We start from the raw sequence: 21000 nt of genomic DNA, 5'->3' as shown, positions 1-21000 counted from the left end.
TCAACATATAACTAACCTGTTTTGGTAGACGAACAATCCGAGTCTGAATTTCAAAAAAGACTGAGGGTTCACCATGGGAAAATACAAACCATAAATCAATCAGAATACATTAATAAGTAAAAAAAAATTTAATGAACATAAGGGATAAAATTACATATTAAAAACTTAAAAAAACAACTATAACACTTAACTAACCTCTTTTGTTTGACGAGTTATCGGAGTCCGAAATCAGATCTACAGAAATCAGAATAATGAAAAAGTTATTTCAAATCAGAACAAAGAAAAAGTTATTAGAAATACAAAGAAAGAAAAACATAAAGTTTGATCGGATCTATAGAAATCAAAACAAACAAAAAGGTATTAGAAATCGAAAGAATATTTATAAAATGAACTTTATATACAATCGAATAACATAAAAAATAATATACCTTTAATTTCTTTGATCGGATCTACAGAAATCAGAACAAAAATGGTTTTTAAATGTATATATAAAATATAAAATGATAAAAATTACGGCAATTTCAAATGTATATCTATAAGATTATACATATTAAGTTTATAATCAAATTAAACATAAAAGATACATTAAAATTATTAATCTACAAAAATTAGATTCCATATTACCTAAAAATGAATGTAAATTAGTAAACAAATCAATTTAAGTATCATACTTTTATATTATATAACAACATGATTTCAAATAATGTTTAACATATTTTTGTTTAAAAATCGATAGAAAAGATCACAAAATCTATATATGTAAATCAATTATTACTGTTTCCTTTTTGGTTTGACATAGATGAAATTTTCAAAAAATATATTATGTAAATAAAATAATACAGATTCAAAAAACCTAATTCAAAATAAAAATAGATTAAATAAATCAATTAACATTATTTCAGTATCGGTTTGGAATAGGTGCAGAAATGGTATATGACATGTTAACTGCTACTTTATCTTTATGAAGTTTAATTAACATGTAAAAATTTATTTTAAAAAAATAACAAATCAATAGTGAAGATACTCTTTATAAGATTAAAAATACATAGAACAGAATTATTGGTATCGTACAAATATATTTAGAGGTTCGGATGGTTGATTCTAGGAATCAATGTCATAACCAAAACAACTTTTTGATGTGGAAATAAAGAAGACAAATATTAAAAGGAATGTAATACCAAAATGGTATTATGCATTCAAACCAACACTAATATTAAAAACAAAGGAGCGTTGTTTATAGAATCCATAACTGCAAAGGAAATAAGGAATTTTCTAAAAAAATATAACGGTAACTTATTTATAGAAACAATGTCTAATTACAGAAACCGAGTTATAATTGAGAATACAAAAATTAACCTTAAAAACAGTAGTGTGTTTATGGAAACAAAAACATCTTTAGAAAGAAATTAAAGGTATCTTTAAACCTAAAAAGAAAAACTCATAACTGACAAAACTAACAATATGAACTTCAAAAGATAATGAGTTAATGACATAAAGTTTCAAAATTATGCCTAAACAGAAAATTTAATAAGAAATAAAAAATAAGAAAGGGTATACATATCAAAAAACAAACAATACCAACAACATTTAACTAACCTGTTTTGGTAGACGAACATTCCGAGTGCGAATTTCAAAAAGGATTGAGGGTTCACCATGGGAAAATACAAACAATAAATCATTCAGAACATATACTACTAATTTAAAAAAATAGTGACACAAAATTTAATAAGAAATAAGAAAGACTATACATCAAAAAACAAACAATACCAACAACATTTAACTAACCTGTTTTGGTAGACGAACATTCCGAATACGAATTTCACAAAAGATTGACGGTTAACCATGGGAAAATACAAACCATAAATCATTCAGAACATATATTACTAATTTAAAAAAAAATTACTGAACAGAAAGGATAAACTTAAATATTACAAACTTAAAAAAGATTTAAAAAATATAAAATTTAACTAACCTCTTTTGTTTGAGGAATTATCGGAGTCCGATTTTTATCACAGATTACGGATTCACATGAAAAAATAAACCTAAAAAACCAATCTTCAGACTAAAAAACTTCACATCAAACAATAACCCAATAGATTATGTAACACATAGATCTAGACGATTACAACCAAATTAAACCTAATCAATAACAAAAAACGATAAGATTCGCAATCAAAGAGCTAATAAGCCTAAATTCGTAAATACAAAATATATGTGATATTGAAAGGAAAAGATTACCAGTAATCAAATCTTGATAGACCAACATGATGATGCTTCTGGAAAACGGTGGAAACAAAGAGTGCATCGAATCGGATTAACATACCTACAACTTATGTTTACGGATCTACAAAAAAAAAAAAAAATAAGAACAATGACAAACTTAGTATCAATCGAATCAGTTTGTAAAAAAATATCAACATCTATATAATCGAATAACACAAAGAAACAATATTTAGCTTTGTTTTGGTATATTTACCTTTGAATTTGATCAAATCTAGATAAATCTAAACACAAAAAACTAAATCAAAAGTCTTTAATAGACAAAAAACGGTGGAAACAAAGAGAGCATCGAATCGGATTAACATACCTGCAACTTATGTTTACGGATCTACAAAAAAAAAAGAACAATGACAAACTTAGTATCAATCGAATCAGTTTGTAAAAAAATATCAACATCTATATAATCGAATAACACAAAGAAACAATATTTAGCTTTGTTTTGGTAGATTTACTTTTGAATTTGATCAAATCTTGATAATCTAAACAAAAAAAACTAAATCAAAAGTTTTTAATAGACAAAAAAAAAAAAAAAAAAAAAAAACCTCAGTTGTCCGACCAAAAGCATCCACGTTCAGACACCATCAAATGAATATAGTCCTTCAAGCCCTAGGATATCTGATGGAATTGTGTAGAGGAAGAAAGCATTCAAAAAATATAAGCTTCAAGCCCTAGGAGATCTGATGGAATTGTGTAGAGGAAGAAAGCTTTAAAAAAATTTAAGGGATCCAAATCAAACTGATCCGACCCGGACTTTATTCGGATCCCGCGTTCATTTGTGAAGCAATTAGTTAATTTAGAATTCTTTTATCAATTCCCTCCTAAACTCAACAAAAAAACTTGCCACATCAGCAAAAATGGCCAAAATCAAATGCCACATAGCCCACATCACATCTCATTTATATATATATAGAGAGATTTGCAACATTGGTATGCATACCAATGTTGTACGTTATGCTTAATTGCTTTCTCTTTACATTTTGGTTTTAAAGCTTACTCACCACCTACCTCTTTCTTATTTGTCACCTGGCATACATTGCACCATTCCTCACAATAATACTTCCATTATATTATATATAATATTATATAAATATAATTTGCAACACATCTATGCATTATAGTTTGTACACTAATGCTTAGTGTATCCACTAAAGACAAACTTGTATCTCATTTAAACACTATAAATAATTTTGTGAGTTAACACGACACAACGTGCGTGTGTGGTTAAACGTTTTTACGTAGTCTATTTTTTTCCCCGTTTGACAGGTTCATCGTAACGCTCGGGGTCCTAAATCGACTTAGTTATTTTTATATATTTTACGTTTCGGTTTAATTTATTCGTATTAACACAAAGATAAATTTTTATTTCATTTAAATACTATAAATAATTTTGCGAGTTAACACGACGCAACGTGTGTGTGGTTATACGTTTTTACATTGTCTATTTTTTTCCGTTTGACATGTTCATTGTAACGCTCGGGTCCTAGATCGACTTAGTTATTTCTTTATATGTTTTACGTTTCGATATAATTTCTTAGCATTAACACGCTGCAACTTAAGTGTTGGTGGTCTTTACCCAAAAAACTTAAGTGTTGGTGGTCGCTGGTAATAGTGTGGCATTGGTGTTTGCCCCCGCCGCAACGCGGGGGATGCTTAATACTAGTTAAATACAAAATCGCATATTTGTTTAAGAAAAATATCAAAATAATCTTAAAATTAAAATGTGAACTAGGATAACTGAAACGGTTGAGAAACCCATGGTAGTTTTAGTTTGTTTTTAGAATTTTCAAGTAATTAAAGTATAAAATATGATTATGGAACAAAATTATTAAACTATAGTATTCGTTTCACAGTATGGAATGATTTCTGGATGACATTGAAATGCAAATTCTATTTCTTAATTTTGTTCGTTTCAACACCAAACAGAATCTAAATGCCTTGAAATTATACCAACAAAACACATTATAAAATTTCACAAGTAGTTATGTCATTTTATATATATTACATGCATTTCTATTGATAATTATACTAATCAAAGATTTCAAAAGAATTCCTTAAAATCCAATTCCATTATATTTCATTTAAAGCAAACATTATCCAAGTTTTTAAAATAAAGCAATTCAATACAATACATAAAACATTATAGTCTTACATGTTTTTGACATTGTTTCTTCCATTTAATTTATAGTTGATACTCTATATCATTTTACCTATATCAATCAAATACAACCCAAATTTACCTTATTTTTATGTGTTGAAATTGTAACGCCCACTTCTTGTAATTTACAACTGCCTCCAAAACCACTAACGATACAATGTGTCAAATGCAAATCGGGCCATGCTTCTTTCTATTGGGCCGAACACTTATCTCATGGCCTAGCAATTCCAAAGTAGTAATTTTAACTCATTTAGTTATGAGTAAATTATGTTTTTGGCCCCTGTGGTTATATCACTTTTACTATATTAGCTTAAAATAAGAATTTTTAACAGATCTGCCCACATGGTCTCTATAACTAACCATTTTGGCCCCTAACTCTAACCAAACCCTAACTCTGGTTAATTAATTGGCACATGACTTGCACATGATGTCTAAAAATGTAATTTCTCCTCCCTCCTTTTATGGCTTTATAAATAAAATCCTAGATTTTTTTTTCACTTCATCTTCTTCCTTAATTCATCTTCTTCATGATTTCTTTCAGACCATCATCACTATTCTACTCCCTCACACCATCACAATACCTTTTCGCGTAACCTGCACATCGCTGGAGTTGGAGGTCTTGCCGGAGAACTCGAAGTCGCCAGAGTTGGAGGTCTCGCCGGAACCGGAATTTCACGACGGAGTTTCGATCCTCTTCATTTTTGGTATACGATTATTATCCCATTTGAAAGAAATTATGAAGAAGATGAATTAGCCTAAAAAGCCGAATGGAAGTGAAGATGGTCCTCCTTCTGCAGACTCCTTGTATGTATATTTCAAGAATTCGGCCTTTATTTCATATATGTATTGTACTCTTGTGGCTAACACAGTGATGTTTCCTTTTCGGTTAATCAAATTTAAAGAATTGATTTTTTTTATGGATTTATGTTGATGATCAGAAGCGTTAGCCCAGGTGGACAACATAAGAACACTGTGGTGGGCTTTTCTTCTAGGTTGGAAGAGCGCGTAGAAAAGCAAAAAAAGGTACTTATTTCAAACTTCAACATGTAAACGTTTGATTTTTTCGTTACTTTGTTGAATCATTATTGTTTGATTGTTTGATTCTTTCATAGGTTTTATACACATCATGAAAGAAATCACGAAGAAGATGAATTAAGGAAGAAGATGAATTAAGGAAGAAGATGAAAGGAAAAAAAATAATCTAGGGTTTTGTTTATAAAGTCATAAAATGTGGGAGGGGAAATTACATTTTTAGACATTATGTGCAATTCATGTGCCAATTAATTAACCAGAGTTAGGGTTTGGTTAGACTTAGGGGCCAAAATGGTTAGTTATAGAGACCATGAGGGCAGATCTGTTAAAAATTCTTATTTTGGGCTAATATAGTAAAAGTGATATAACCACAGGGGCCAAAAACGTAATTTACTCTTTAGTTATTAATGAGTCGAATCAAATAGCATAATCTTTATTATATTGGGCCAAAAGAATCAAAGTCATGTACTTTTAAATTTTAATACATAAATCTTCTAAAATCAGTTTTTCTTAAAATTGGACTATGGGGCTGTTTGGCAACATCTGAATGGTTAAGTGCTGAACCAATAAGAGGTCTGAACCATTAAATGTTGAATCAGTAAGAGGTCTGAACCATTAAGAGCCTGTATAATGCTTAACCGTTCAGAGGCAAATGTCTGACCAATCTAGATTAGAGGTCTTAACCATTCAGACTTTGTATAAATCTTAACCATTCAAAGGCAAATGTCTGAACCATTCAGACATCTGCTCATGAAACAAACAGTTTGAACCATTAAGTGCTGAACCAGTAAGATGTCTGAGCCATTAAGAGACTCATTAAAAGGTAAACAAACAGCCCCTATGATTGCTATAGGATAATTTTGTAATCGTATTTGACACTAAATTCATCGGAAAAATGTACAAAAGGATTTTCGGGTCAACCCAACCCGGACCAGCTTCAACCGGTACAAATTTAACCCGTTGACCCATTTACCCAACCCACCCATTTTACCACCTCTACCTAATATTTATTATAACAAATTCATCCTGATGTACTTTCAATGCAACTAGCTAGCTTTGTAACAATAGAAAGTATTTACAAAATATATAGGCATTTGGCTTTAAGCGCAGTCTTTTGTAATTTAACCGACTCAGAACGAATTAGAACAAAGTATTTACAAAATATATAGGCATTTTCTTCATTAGTTCAGTTGTGTTTGTGCGTTTCTCAGCCGATATTCTATCACATTCGTGCCCTTTTCGTTTTGTTCTCATTTACTCCCGTTCGGGATCATAAGGCCAATCTTCTCCGGCTAACAGAACTTCTTCACGAAGGTGGGCCCTATGTCTAGCACTTGTACCGAGAGACTTCCATGCCCCAAGACGCCAATAGCCCCAAACACCCTTTAAGAGCTCATCTTTGTATTTTGTTAACTTGTCTCGCCATGGATACTGGTATTCACTAACGGCTTTTCGCTAAAAGAGATTCTTCTAAGTTGAGAACATATTTGGTCAGTTCATAAGAAATAGTTAACTTCTAGTATATATATCAGAAATGTAGTAACTTACAAGCTTTGATTAAAAGGCGTACGAGGTGAGGTGGCGCCTCATGTACTTTTAGGTTAAAATTAGCGTCTACAAAATATGAAAAAATTGTGAAAGGTTTACTTATAGAAAAATTGATGCTATTTGAAACTACTTTTGACTGATTCAGGCCGATATTGCGTACGTGATGGGCGTGCCTCGGCTTTTAGAACTTAAACGCCTCCGAGCACCTAGTGTATTGATGCGTGTGTAGTGTAATATATTTTTGATGTATATTTAAGCCCCTTTTTACACTTTTAGCCAAGTTTTAAATTTATAAAACACGATATTCACTAACACTAAACACACATATGGGCAAGTGCACCCATCGTGGACGTAGTATAGTGTTGGTAAGATACCGAGGTCGTCCAAGGACACAAGAGCTTTTAATACCGGTTTATCTTCAACGTCTAATCAAATCAAAAAGTGAGAAAAAATGTTTTAATCTAAGAAAATAAAAACTAACTAAATGCTGAAAATAAAATAAAATAAAAACAGATAGACAAGATGAATCACTTGGATCCGACACGTGTATTAGTATAACCTTTGATTATTTTCGCACTTTTGCACTTGTTTAAGAGATTATCTTAGTTATTGTAGTAGGCCCCTCTTTTGAAGGCGACGTTACCCTCAACCCAGTAGTTTGAGTCAGCAAGGATACAATCCTAAAGGGTCGGATTATTGAAAGATAATGAATTAAGTTATTAATGCAAATTGTGGTAGGCCCCGCTTTCGGCGGTGACGTTACCCTCGGCTAAGTAGTCTGAGTCAGCAGGGATACAGTCCTAAATAGCCGGGTTATAGTATTAATAGTAGTTAACTTATGAGGGGGTCAAAGAGTTTGGATCCCCGCCATCCAATACCTATGGGCATTGAAGGAGATCCTACTAAATTTGACCCAGGTCCCAAGCAGGACCTCTAAACGCTGAACAACGGCAAGACCCTTACCAAACCGTTCCCTTAACCCCCGACCAGGTAGCCAACATACCTCCATATAGACCGTGGAGATATGAATGGTGAAAATCTTTTATTTTATATAGACAGTAAAATAATGCCAAGACACCACGGACAAACGATAAGGAAAGATCACCTTCAACATAAGTAACTAGTTATTAAAGTCATTAATACAAAACCAAATAAAAAGTGCAAAAGATTAAAAATAAAAAGTATTATACTAAACACTTGTCTTCACCAAGTGATGTAAGAGACTTAGGCAAACATGGCCTTGATTGTCAAGAACTCTTACGATCAATCTTGGATCCCGAGACGACTCACACACTCTATGATGGACAATGGATGATGGTGGTGGATGATGGTGTTATGGTGGTGGTGGGTGGTGGATGAAGTGTGAGAGAGGTGGTGTGCCAAGGGATGAGATGGAATGAAACCAAGCACTCCTATTTATAGGCTGAACAGAAGGCTGGGCACGGCCCCGTGTCCGCTGGACACGCCCCCGTGCCCGTCTGACACTCTCTCTCCTCATTAATTGTAATTCGCAATTACAATTAATGCGCCTGCTGTACTTTCACCACGCCCCCGTGCCCGCTGGACACGGCCCCGTGGTGGGCAATGGAAGCTTCTATAGGTTTGTCTTTTATGCTGCTTCTTGGGCACAGCCCCGTGTCCGCTGGACACGGGGCGTGTTCAGTCTTCTGCTTTCTCTTCTTTGCCTTGGAGGATGCCGTTGAGGGCCCGGGCAGTCTACTTTTATTCCTTTTCTTGTATTTATGCTAGAATTAGTTGTCTTTTTGCTTCTTTTGTGAATTTGAGCTCATTTCATCATGAAAATACAAAAGAAAGACAAAAACACTCTTTTTCCAACATTAGTACTTAAAAAGGGTTAGTTTTATGCCTTAATTGATGTGATTTATATGTTGCATTTTACACACATCAAATACCCCCACACTTGAACTTTTGCTTGTCCTCAAGCAAAACTCTTTAAATGTGGCTTACACTCCCAAATGGAATAGGTAGAAGAGAAGGTTTTTGGCTTGTCCTAGAGTGTCGGGAATCCAAGATCTTTGTAAGTTTTATTTTTATTTATTTACAATCCTATTCGTTATGATTTATTTAGAACGTTTCATAAGATAAATTACTTATTCGGGCATAGCATGCCTTATTAAAATTCCATTTATATACAAGTTCACATACCTCACGGGAGATCACTCAACACTCGGCCGAAGGTGTAATTTTTTAGTGAATCACTCGAGAGCGGCATGGAACTTACGCCTTCCATAGGCTTGCCAAGCAATCAATCCTCCTCCTTTTTAACTTTTTACCTTTGTAAATATCAAGAGGACTTTTTGGGTGAAGGGTTAGGCTTGGGTTAAAGGTGGGTGGTTGGGTTAGTGGTTAGTAAAAGGGCGAAAATCGTAAAAAGCGTCGGTTTTTGTGACATACCTTGTTTTTAGTGACTTTTTATTTTGAAGTATTTTTCCAAACAAGCTTTTATATAGCTTTTGTTTGTTTTTGACTTCATCAATTTTTTTTAGAGTCACATAAAATAGCGAGCTTACGAAAAACCGAGCTTGTTACTAAAATAAAGGGTGAAAAATAAAAAGGTTTTTGGTGGGTGAAAAGGTTTTAGGGTAATGAAATGAAAGGTTTAGGCTCAAAGGGGCTAACTAGGGGGATTTTGGGTAGGTAAAAAAAAATTGAAAAATAATGGTGTAGAAAGAAAAATATGGTTAGTCCTAATGCCTCCATCACTTACTTACTTGGGTTTAAGTTGGTAAGGACCGGGAATGTATCGTCGTGGCAAGTTCTAGAGTTGTAAGAACCAAGCGGCTATTCACACAAGAAACGAAAAATGAGCATTTAGTCTAAAGATGTATATTTGTATGCTCAATAAAGGCTCAAAACTCACTTTTGTGGGAATGGGTTTTTAATGTGATCAAGTAAATATAATCGAATTTTTAACTAGACTTGTTATGCCGTTTCGTAATTTTCTTATGTTGGTTCTTTGTTATCACGACGCTATCGGTTGTAAATTTGTAAAAATATAACCTTTTTAGAACTTGTTATTCCCAAATTAAACCAAGACAAGCAAATAGTAAAAAAAAAACGAAAAGTTTTTGAAAAAATTTGGGGTGTTTAGCGGTTCCAATAGAGTTTTGTGTAAGGCTTGTAATTTGGATTTGCAAAATTTAAGGTTTTAGCATCCCCCCCACACTTAAATTACACATTGTCCTCAATGTGTCCCAAAAATAATATTTTCGGTTGATTAGAATGTGTAAAAGTGGGTTAAAAAGCAAAGATTTATGTTACTGGCAGTCTGGACACGGCCCCGTGTCCAGTGGACACGGCCCCGTGGCGAACTGCCAGTAATGAAAACTTACAGAAGATGAACACGGGGGCGTGTCGGTTGGACACGGCCTCGTGTCTGGCAAATAATTGCAGGTCAGTAACCAAACAGCAGGTCTGGGAGATGAACACGGGGGCGTGTCGGCTGGACACGTCCCCGTGTGGACAGTCTGTGAGCCTGAAAAACAGGTTTTGTCTCCCGGTTTCTCCATTTTGGGGCTGCAAGTGCTAATGTTTAGCACTCTAACCCTTGCATTGTACCTGTTTAATCACTCAATACCACACCAAACAAACATAAACCATCCTAATTTACCAACGTTAATTGTCTCCAAGCATAAAGTGAAAATAAAACGAAAATAAAAAACAGTTAAAGAAAGTAAATTGTTCAACAAGCGGCACGCAGGCCGTAAATTGTTCGATAGAGAAGGGTACTTAAACCTGTGGGCTCATCACCAACCTGCCCCTTGTTCCTTCAAACGTCCATGTCTTCACCGCTATCATCACCTCCATCCCCATGCCCCACCATGTATTCCCGGATGCTACCGATATCATCTTGTATATCGTTGATGTTGCGCTCAATAGCTCCAACCCGGTGGTATGTGTTGTTGGCGAGGTTGTAGGTGTTCCTGGTACACATGAGGTTTTCCTGCAAAAGATCATGTAAGCTTTGAAAGTTAGGAAAACCGCCTCCTTGTGAGGAGGATTGACCCGGATCGCCATGGGGTTGGTACTGATAGTGGGGAGGTGGTGCATGAAGAACTAGAGCCTCCTGCGGGTTCCATGCATAGCCTTGTGTCCTTTGAAAGCTCACCGTCCCGTCTTCCGCCTCATAAAGTAAGTTCATGGCTCGGCAAATGTGGTAGTCAACTCGTCCCGACCATGGACTCCTTTCAAAGGACCTTGGGATTCTCGTGAAATGCTTGAAAAGACGGTACACCCATCCCCCGAAGAAGATAGGCGTAGGAGCGTGAGCAAGGCGATTGAGGTGCATGTTTCGTAACAAGAGATATGGAACATCGAGAGGCTTCTGGTTGTGGATGCAGTGAAGGACAACCAAATCTTTCAACCCTACAACGCCACTTGTCACACCCCCAAAATCCACCATGCGGAGTACTACCGCTCGGAGGCGTGACATGACCAGGATCGAGCCACCAATCATACTGAACTATGTATTTAAGTAATTAAAGCCAACCACAATACGATTGGTGACCGAAAGCTAGTTAACCAAGTTTTAATTTAAACAGCGGAAGCATAAACGTAAAGTCCAAATTATAAGTCCATAGTTTATAAGTTAAAGTTTCAAACGCAAGTCTAATAAGTTCATAAGGATTATATATTGAACACGGGACATAACCGTCCGTACACCACAACGACTCCTTCCTCGTGCAAGCTCCAAGCATTTAGCGACCTGTAAGGCATGTAACAACGAGTCAACAACAAAGTTGAGTGAATTCACAGTTGGTTGTTTAGTTATAGCATTCGTTTCGTAAATCATTTGTTCGTTTTGAAAACCATGTATCGTATGAGTTTGCATCGCGGTCTTTCTGACATGTTTGCGAAGATTAGTGGGGGTTTCCCATATGTTACTAGACCACGCGTATCGACTGCTACGAAAATATAAGAGGTGCCCTAAGTCAATGTCTATCAGCATTGACCCTTTGCCCATAGTCCATTAGTACACGCCTGTCCGACTGGCACGGTGTGAGGTTTGTTAAACCTAATAGCGCTATTAACTAATGACCCGCTCGCCATAGGCCTCGGCGATTAAGTCGATAAATGAGGGACTTAAAGTGATAGAGTTGATGGTCTTATGATCGTGTACGTAGGTTTTACGTACGTGCCCTTCAATCCGAGGACAGTAAAAAGTAGTTTAACAGTAATGATAGTACAAGTAGTTAATCAATCCCATTCCCAAACCCCTGGGAATCCCATGCCTTAGAAAGAGTGTGAACTCACCTCGGTTTGCTCGGTTAGATTCTCAAATATAGCTAACAGTCAAGGTCGGTCAATCACGTCCTAATATAATTTACCAGTTAGTCATTTAGTGGCTTTCAAATAGCACACAAAGTTCCTACACGTATCTATCACACAACATGCATCGTTTTAACGGTTTATGCCCATCTAAGTTTCCCATCCATTCCCCACTCAAAATCAAACGTACGATAATGCACATAACATATATAACATGTTAGATCATTCACGGATAGCATACTCGACATTTAGACACGCAAGTCACAACTTATCTCAATTCAGCATTTATATTCAAAACCGGCTGTTTTCGGACGTTTTAATAAAATAGTTAAATTATTTCAAAAATTCCCAAATTTTTACAGGATGTCTTAAACGTTCCTTTTTTTATTGTGTAAAAATATCGGGGTCCGGTTCACTACCAATATTTTATAAAAAATCATATTCCGGACTGAACTCAGATTTATGCATTTCTGACCACAGTCCACGGAACAATTTACTAAAAATTCATCGAGTGTCCGATTTATGAAATTCCAGTGGGGTAATTACACATGCATCGGTTATCATCTACTATACAAATTTCATGGTCCGATTCTACACAGAATACAAGTTACAACAGAAAATACAATGCTCATTTATTGCTGTAAAAACTCAGCCTAAGCTGCTATTACGAATCGGTTCTTTAAAAATAGTAAACGGAGTCCAAAAATTACGATTCCGGTGCCATTAGAACCGTATTTTATAACACATAAATCTAGGATTCAGAAAATACATTTTTCGTTAAATTATGGTCCTGTTACAGCCAACTGAAGTTGGCTGTAAAGCTTGGACAGATTCTGTTTTTAGTCTCTAGCTTACTAGTTTGTGTTCGGTTGATCCCGGTAATCCTATTTAGTGATCGTAACAACATCCCACATCAATATCAACAAGTAAATCAGCAAATACTCAGTACATATCAAAACAACTTCATATTAACACAAGTACATCATGTTTCATCTTCTTGGTTAAATCCTTTTTAGTGTTCTTGTGAAATAAACATCATTCTACAAATATTAGCCATAAAAGTAAGATAATCAAGGGTTAAACGAGAGCTTACTACTAGCTTATAGCTAGGGTAGAATCTATTGAGAATATGATGGTGAAAAAGACTAGAACAAGCTCCTTAGAAAGTCCTTCAAGTTGCACCTTCCATGGATGAACTTCAAGCTTAGAATGAACTTGTTAATGGAAGAGATAGATGATTGGAAGTGGTGGTGATGGGTTTCGGTTATGGAGGAACCGAATTGAGAGAGAGAGAGAGTGGGAGTTTGAGTGTGTAATCTAGAGAATGATGGTTGTGATCTCAAGACTTACTTATAATCATCATTCACATATCTTGGACACTTACACAAGCAAGCAATCCAATAAAAAAAAATAAGATAAAATCTTCTCAAAGATGTGGAGTATGGTGGATGGACGGTTCATGAGGGAGGAGAGAGAGATGTTTGAGTGTGAGAGTGAATCTTGGTGAAGTGACATTGTGATCTATACATCATGCTTATAAGGATGTTCATAATATTATGTTCACTTCAAGAAGCAAGAAATCAACCAAAATATCAAATAAAATCTTGGAGATATGGGGGTGGGTCCCTTGACCGATTTCATACATGGGGGGGGGGGGTGGGTTCTTGTTTGCAAAAGTTGTAACTAGATGGTTACTTACTAGCTAGAAACCAAGTGTATGTTTACTAGAGTTAGTTACTAGATGTTTAGTGGGTGTTATGGTGCACGAGGATCATAACAAGCCAAGAAATAAATAATCAATGTATTTGACAAATATTTGGTGTCCCGGGTAATGTCCGGTTGTTCGGTTTGACACTGTTCCGTTAAAGCTCTTAATTAATTCGTAAAGCGTCCTATATATATATATATATATATATATATATATATATATATATATATATTTTTGTAATGTTTTTAATTTCCAACACTCCGGAAAATATAACGGACTATTTAGTGACCTTTCTGTACACTATTAGTATATTAACAAGTACATGTAAGTATAACACAGATATCAGAAGCAGTTAAATGATTCAGCACAGTCATCAAACACTTTAATTATCAATAATAAATTGTACGGAATACATAGGATTTTGAGGGTTGTCACATTCTCCCCCTGTTAAGAGAATTTCGTCCCGAAATTTAGCGCGTGGTTACTGAGGAAGCTAGTTATGCTGCGTTGGTTTCCTGGTTTTTCCTGGGGTGTCACATCATCCCCCCGTTGATTTGGAATTTTGTCCCGAAATTCTGCGGTAGCTTCAGCCTCAGTAGTGGTTGCATTTTTCTTAAACAGCTGGGGATACTTGAGTTTCATTTGGTCTTCCTGTTCCCAGGTATACTCTGGGCCACGACGGGAATTCCAACGAACTCGGACGAGAGGTATTCTAGTGTGCTTGAGAATCTTAACGTCTTGATCCGTAATCTCTACTGGTTCCTCGACGAATCGCAGCTGGTCGTCGATAATGAGCTCTTTTAAGTGAACTATGAGGGTCTCGTCTGACAGACACTTCTTCAGATTTGACACGTGGAATACGTTGTGAACTCCGCTGAGTTCTTCAGGTAGATTTAACCTGTAGGCGACTTTGCCAATTCTCTCAATGATCTCGAACGGTCCGACATAACGCGGGTTGAGCTTGCCCCGTTTGCCAAATCGGACTACACCTTTCCAAGGTGAGACTTTGAGCAGCACTCGATCCCCAACCCGGAACTTAAGTGGTTTTCTTCGCTTATCGGCATAGCTTTTCTGACGGTCACGAGCTGCCGCCATTCGTTGTCGTATCTGAGCAATCTTTTCTGTTGTATCTACTACTAGTTCTGGGCCAGTGATTTGACTGTCACCAACTTCTGCCCAACAGAGAGGTGATCGGCACTTGCGTCCATACAATGCCTCGAACGAAGCGGCCTGGATGCTGGTGTGGTAGCTGTTGTTATATGAAAACTCCACTAACGGGAGATGCTTTTCCCAGCCGTTGCCAAAGTCGATCACGCATGCCCTAAGCATGTCTTCGAGAGTCTGAATGGTGCGTTCAGATTGCCCATCCGTCTGTGGATGATAAGCGGTGCTCATGTCTAAACGTGAGCCAAAAGACTTATGCGTAGCTTGCCACAGTTCAGAGGTAAAACGAGCGTCACGATCAGAAATGATGGAGGTTGGCACTCCGTGCCTTGATACCACTTCTTTTAAGTAGATGTCTGCTAGAGTAGAAAACTTATCCGTTTCTTGATAGGCAGAAAATGTGCAGACTTGGTCAGTCGATCTACGATCACCCAAATGGTATCGTTTCCGCGTTGAGATCTGGGCAGGCCGGTAACGAAATCCATGGAAATTTGCTCCCATTTCCATTTAGGTATCTCTGGTTGTTGGAGTGGGCCTGATGGTTTCTGATATTCGACCTTGACTCTCGCACAAGTTAAACAATTACCAACATAGGTTGCTATGCCGGCTTTCATACCAGGCCACCAGTATGTAGTTTTTAGGTCGTGGTACATCTTATCCGAACCAGGATGTGCTGAGTAACGAGACTTATGCGCTTCATCCATCACAAGCTCGCGCAAGTCTCCATACAGTGGAACCCAGATGCGTCCGTTAACATAGTAGGCGCCGTTTTCTTTTTGTTCTAGCCGTTGCCTCGATCCTCTTAGGGACTTAGCCCTGATGTTCTCTGCCTTCGATGCTTCAACCTGAGCATCGCGAATTTGAGCGGGAAGGTTAGATTGGATGGTAAGCTGTAACGCACGTACACGCCTAGGTATAGTATCCTTCCGGCTGAGGGCGTCGACCACAACATTGGCTTTGCCCGGATGATACTTGATTGCGCATTCGTAATCGTTTAAGAGCTCGACCCATCGGCGTCGTCGCATAGTCAATTCCTTTTGCTTGGAGATATGCTCGAGACTCCTGTGATCGGTGTAAATGGTGCACTTGGTACCGTACAGGTAATGTCTCCATATGTTAAGCGCGAAAACATCTGCTCCCAATTCCAGATCGTGGGTAGTGTAGTTCCTTTCGTGAACATTAAGTTGACGTGATGCGTAGGCAATGACCTTGTCACGTTGCATCAACACGCAACCAAGTCCTTGGATGGAAGCATCACAGTAAACCACAAAATCGTCTGTGCCTTCAGGCAATGAGAGGATAGGCGCGCTACAAAGTCTATCCTTCAAGTGCTAAAATGCGAACTCCTGTGCATCACCCCAACGATAGGTGACACCCTTCTGAGTCAGTGAGGTGAGAGGTTACGCAATCTTGGAGAAATCCTTGATAAACCTTCTGTAATATCCTGCCAAACCTAAGAATTGGCGGATCTCTGTTGGTATGCGGGGTGCAGGCCAATTCTTGATCGATTCAACCTTGGATGGATCAACATGAATCCCATCCTTGTTTATCACATGGCCCAGAAAATGGACTTCGCGAAGCCAGAAGTCACATTTCGAAAACTTGGCATACAGCTGCTCTTTATGAAGTAGTTCCAGAATAAGCCTCAGGTGTTGCTCGTATTCCTCCTGACTCTTAGAATAGATCAGGATGTCGTCGATGAAGACTATGACAAATTTATCCAAGTAAGGCTTGCACACTCGATTCATGAGGTCCATGAAGACCGCAGGTGCATTCGTCAATCCGAAAGGCATAACTAGAAACTCATAATGGCCGTAACGAGTTCCGAATGCTGTTTTGGAGACGTCTTCCTCTCGGACTCTCAACTTATGGTAGCCCGATCTCAAATCGATCTTAAAGTAGTAACTCGACCCTTGCAACTGGTCGAATAAGTCGTCAATACGTGGAAGAGGATAACGATTTTTCACAGTCACCTTGTTAAGCTCGCGATAGTCAATACTCATCCTGAAAGTACCATCTTTCTTCTTTACGAACAAGACTGGAGCTCCCCAGGGCGAAGAGCTAGGACGTATAAAACCCTTTTCCAAGAGCTCTTGTAGTTGCGTAGACAGTTCTTCGAGTTCTGATGGAGCAAGTCGATAAGGCGCACGAGCTATTGGTGCTGCTCCAGGGGCTAGCTCGATTTGAAACTCGACTTGTCGATGAGGCGGAAGGCCAGGTAGTTCCTCAGGAAAATACCTCGGGAAAGTCGCGTACAATAGGAATGTCTTCTATCTTCCTTTCTTCCGTGGATGCATTAGTAACGAGGGCTAGGATAGCGGTGTGGCCCTTTCGTAAACACTTCTGGGCTTTAAGGAAAGAGATGAGGCCTACAACAGCACCACTCTTGTCGCCACGAATCACGAGCGATTCTTTACCAGAACGAGGGATACGGATGATTTTCTCCTTGCAAATAATCTCCGCTTGGTGTCGAGATAACCAATCCATTCCAATGACAACGTCGAAACTACCCAGAACGATAGGAATAAGATCGATGGAGAAGGTCTGACCAGCTAGGACGAGGTTACAGCCCTTAACTATGTGTGTGGCTTCAAGACTTTTACCGTTTGCTATTTCTACCGTGTGTAGCGTTGGAATGCGCTTAAGCATTTGGCTAACTTTTAAGGACACATAACTAGTATCGGCACCCGAATCAAATGAAACAGTGACAAAGAAGTCGTCCAGAAGAAACTTACCCATTACAACATTGGGATCGTTCCTAGTATCATCCACATGCGATGGAGGAATAATTCACCTAGATCCACGAGCTTAGATGAGTTTTCAATTTCTCAAGTCGGTAAGCAATCAAGTTTGGAGGAGTTTTCTTAGGTCGTGTGAATGAATTTAAAAATACGTTCGTGTAATCGTGAGGTTCCAAGGAAAGGACGCGAAAACGCGTTCAAGAGAGTATAAACACATCATCACACTCAAGGTTTCAATAAGTGATCACCAATGATAGAAATTCGAGCCTTCCAAACCCTCTAATCTAGAGTGAGTTCGCATTAGTGTCTAGCGTCACTGTGGTAAAGGAATGATGGTTCTGTGTATGTCAATAGTAGAAATTAGGCATTGCATTAAGCATAGGTCGGTACAAAGGCTAGCGAAACGATTTCACATAATTATGATAAACCATCGTAGGGTCAAAGTGCGACTCTTGTAGTGTAAGGGGGAAAAGGGGTGAGGTAAATGTGTAGCTTGTCGTGTCCGTATGTAAGTTGAGTAATCCGTATCGCCGTCCTCGAATGTCCCAAAGACTATCCCATCATTAGGAGGCATCCGCTTGCTACGTTGGGTATACGAGGGTGTAGATCAAAATAAGATAATTAACTACCCAACAAGGTAATGAGAGGGTAATCTTGTGATTGGTGGAAATCACGGTGTGGTTGTTAGCGTTTCGTTATATCGGTTGCTGATCGAAGGAACGGGAGGTTGGGCATGTTGACCTGTGGTGCGATAATAAAGGACAAGGTTAAGCACAAGAGTTGGTTCACGAAGGTGGGATCTAAACGTCCTAAGATGGGTTGAAGTAGCAGGTTATACCTCCTGCGGGAACAGCTGCGAGTGCCTCAGCAACTCATTCGTTGATCAAAGCCGTCAACTGGGCTTGAGTGAGGTTGATACGTCCTCCGCGTTCGCTCATGATCTTCATCACGAAGCGACGTAAGTTAGAAAAGTGTCGTGAAAGTGCGTAAATGTGGGACGACAGTAGAGAGTAAGCACACAAGGTTCAAGTAGCAGTTATCACGTTAACTAATGCACAGTGTGAGCTATCTAACCGACAATATAACATAAATCATACCACTTATGGTGTCGAGTCTTGCACGTGGAGCGAAGCGTCATTGTGGATCGTTGAGCACTGTACAGGTTATAGTCTGGTTTTATCAAAATCTTTTCCCTTTTTAAAACCAAGTTCACTATAACCAATGGCTCTGATACCAATCTGTCACACCCCCAAAATCCACCATGCGGAGTACTACCGCTCGGAGGCGTGACATGACCGGGATCGAGCCACCAATCATACTGAACTATGTATTTAAGTAATTAAAGCCAACCACAATACGATTGGTGACCGAAAGCTAGCTAACCAAGTTTTAATTTAAACAGCGGAAGCATAAACGTAAAGTCCAAATTATAAGTCCATAGTTTATAAGTTAAAGTTTCAAACGCAAGTCTAATAAGTTCATAAGGATTATATATTGAACACGGGACATAACCGTCCGTACACCACAACGACTCCTTCCTCGTGCAAGCTCCAAGCATTTAGCGACCTGTAAGGCATGTAACAACGAGTCAACAACAAAGTTGAGTGAATTCACAGTTGGTTGTTTAGTTATAGCATTCGTTTCGTAAATCATTTGTTCGTTTAGAAAACCATGTATCGTATGAGTTTGCATCGCGGTCTTTCTGACATGTTTGCAAAGATTAGTGGGGGTTTCCCATATGTTACTAGACCACGCGTATCGACTGCTACGAAAATATAAGAGGTGCCCTAAGTCAATGTCTATCAGCATTGACCCTTTGCCCATAGTCCATTAGTACACGCCCGTCCGACTGGCACGGTGTGAGGTTTGTTAAACCTAATAGCGCTATTAACTAATGACCCGCTCGCCATAGGCCTCGGCGATTAAGTCGATAAATGAGGGACTTAAAGTGATAGAGTTGATGGTCTTATGATCGTGTACGTAGGTTTTACGTACGTGCCCTTCAATCCGAGGACAGTAAAAAGTAGTTTAACAGTAATGATAGTACAAGTAGTTAATCAATCCCATTCCCAAACCCCTGGGAATCCCATGCCTTAGAAAGAGTGTGAACTCACCTCGGTTTGCTCGGTTAGATTCTCAAATATAGCTAACAGTCAAGGTCGGTCAATCACGTCCTAATATAATTTACCAGTTAGTCATTTAGTGGCTTTCAAATAGCACACAAAGTTCCTACACGTATCTATCACACAACATGCATCGTTTTAACGGTTTATGCCCATCTAAGTTTCCCATCCATTCCCCACTCAAAATCAAACATACGATAATGCACATAACATATATAACATGTTAGATCATTCACGGATAGCATACTCGACATTTAGACACGCAAGTCACAACTTATCTCAATTCAGCATTTATATTCAAAACCGGCTGTTTTCGGACGTTTTAATAAAATAGTTAAATTATTGCAAAAATTCCCAAATTTTTACACAATGTCTTAAACGTTCCATATTTTATTGTGTAAAAATATCGGGGTCCAGTTCACTACCAATATTTTATAAAAAATCATATTCCGGACTGAACTCAGATTTATGCATTTCTGACCACAGTCCACGGAACAATTTACTAAAAATTCATCGAGTGTCCGATTTACGAAATTCCAGTGGGGTAATTACACATGCATCGGTTATCATCTACTATACAAATTTCATGGTCCGATTCTACACAGAATACAAGTTACAACAGAAAATACAATGCTCATTTATTGCTGTAAAAACTCAGCCTAAGCTGCTATTACGAATCGGTTCTTTAAAAATAGTAAACGGAGTCCAAAAATTACGATTCCGGTGCCATTAGAACCGTATTTTATAACACATAAATCTAGGATTCAGAAAATACATTTTTCGTTAAATTATGGTCCTGTTACAGCCAACTGAAGTTGGCTGTAAAGCTTGGACAGATTCTGTTTTTAGTCTCTAGCTTACTAGTTTGTGTTCGGTTGATCCCGGTAATCCTATTTAGTGATCGTAACAACATCCCACATCAATATCAACAAGTAAATCAGCAAATACTCAGTACATATC

General features: G+C 37.7%; 1 long non-coding RNA gene and 1 pseudogene across 1 annotated transcript; one reads left to right on the top strand and one right to left on the bottom strand.

The window, feature by feature from the left end:
* Positions 1 to 4950: 4950 nt before the first annotated feature.
* Positions 4951 to 5743, top strand: LOC110864219. Its single transcript, XR_002549733.2, has 3 exons — positions 4951 to 5239; positions 5374 to 5458; positions 5548 to 5743. It is a non-coding gene; the product is annotated as an uncharacterized LOC110864219 (long non-coding RNA).
* Positions 5744 to 6607: 864 nt separating this feature from the next.
* On the bottom strand, positions 6608 to 10859 carry LOC110945119 (annotated as a pseudogene).
* Positions 10860 to 21000: the final 10141 nt, after the last annotated feature.

This window comes from Helianthus annuus, chromosome 6 (genome assembly GCF_002127325.2).
Source record: "Helianthus annuus cultivar XRQ/B chromosome 6, HanXRQr2.0-SUNRISE, whole genome shotgun sequence".
Classification (NCBI taxonomy): Eukaryota; Viridiplantae; Streptophyta; class Magnoliopsida; order Asterales; family Asteraceae; genus Helianthus; species Helianthus annuus.
The sequence above is the reverse complement of the archived record's forward strand: the minus strand, read 5'-3'. Positions and strand labels throughout refer to the sequence as shown.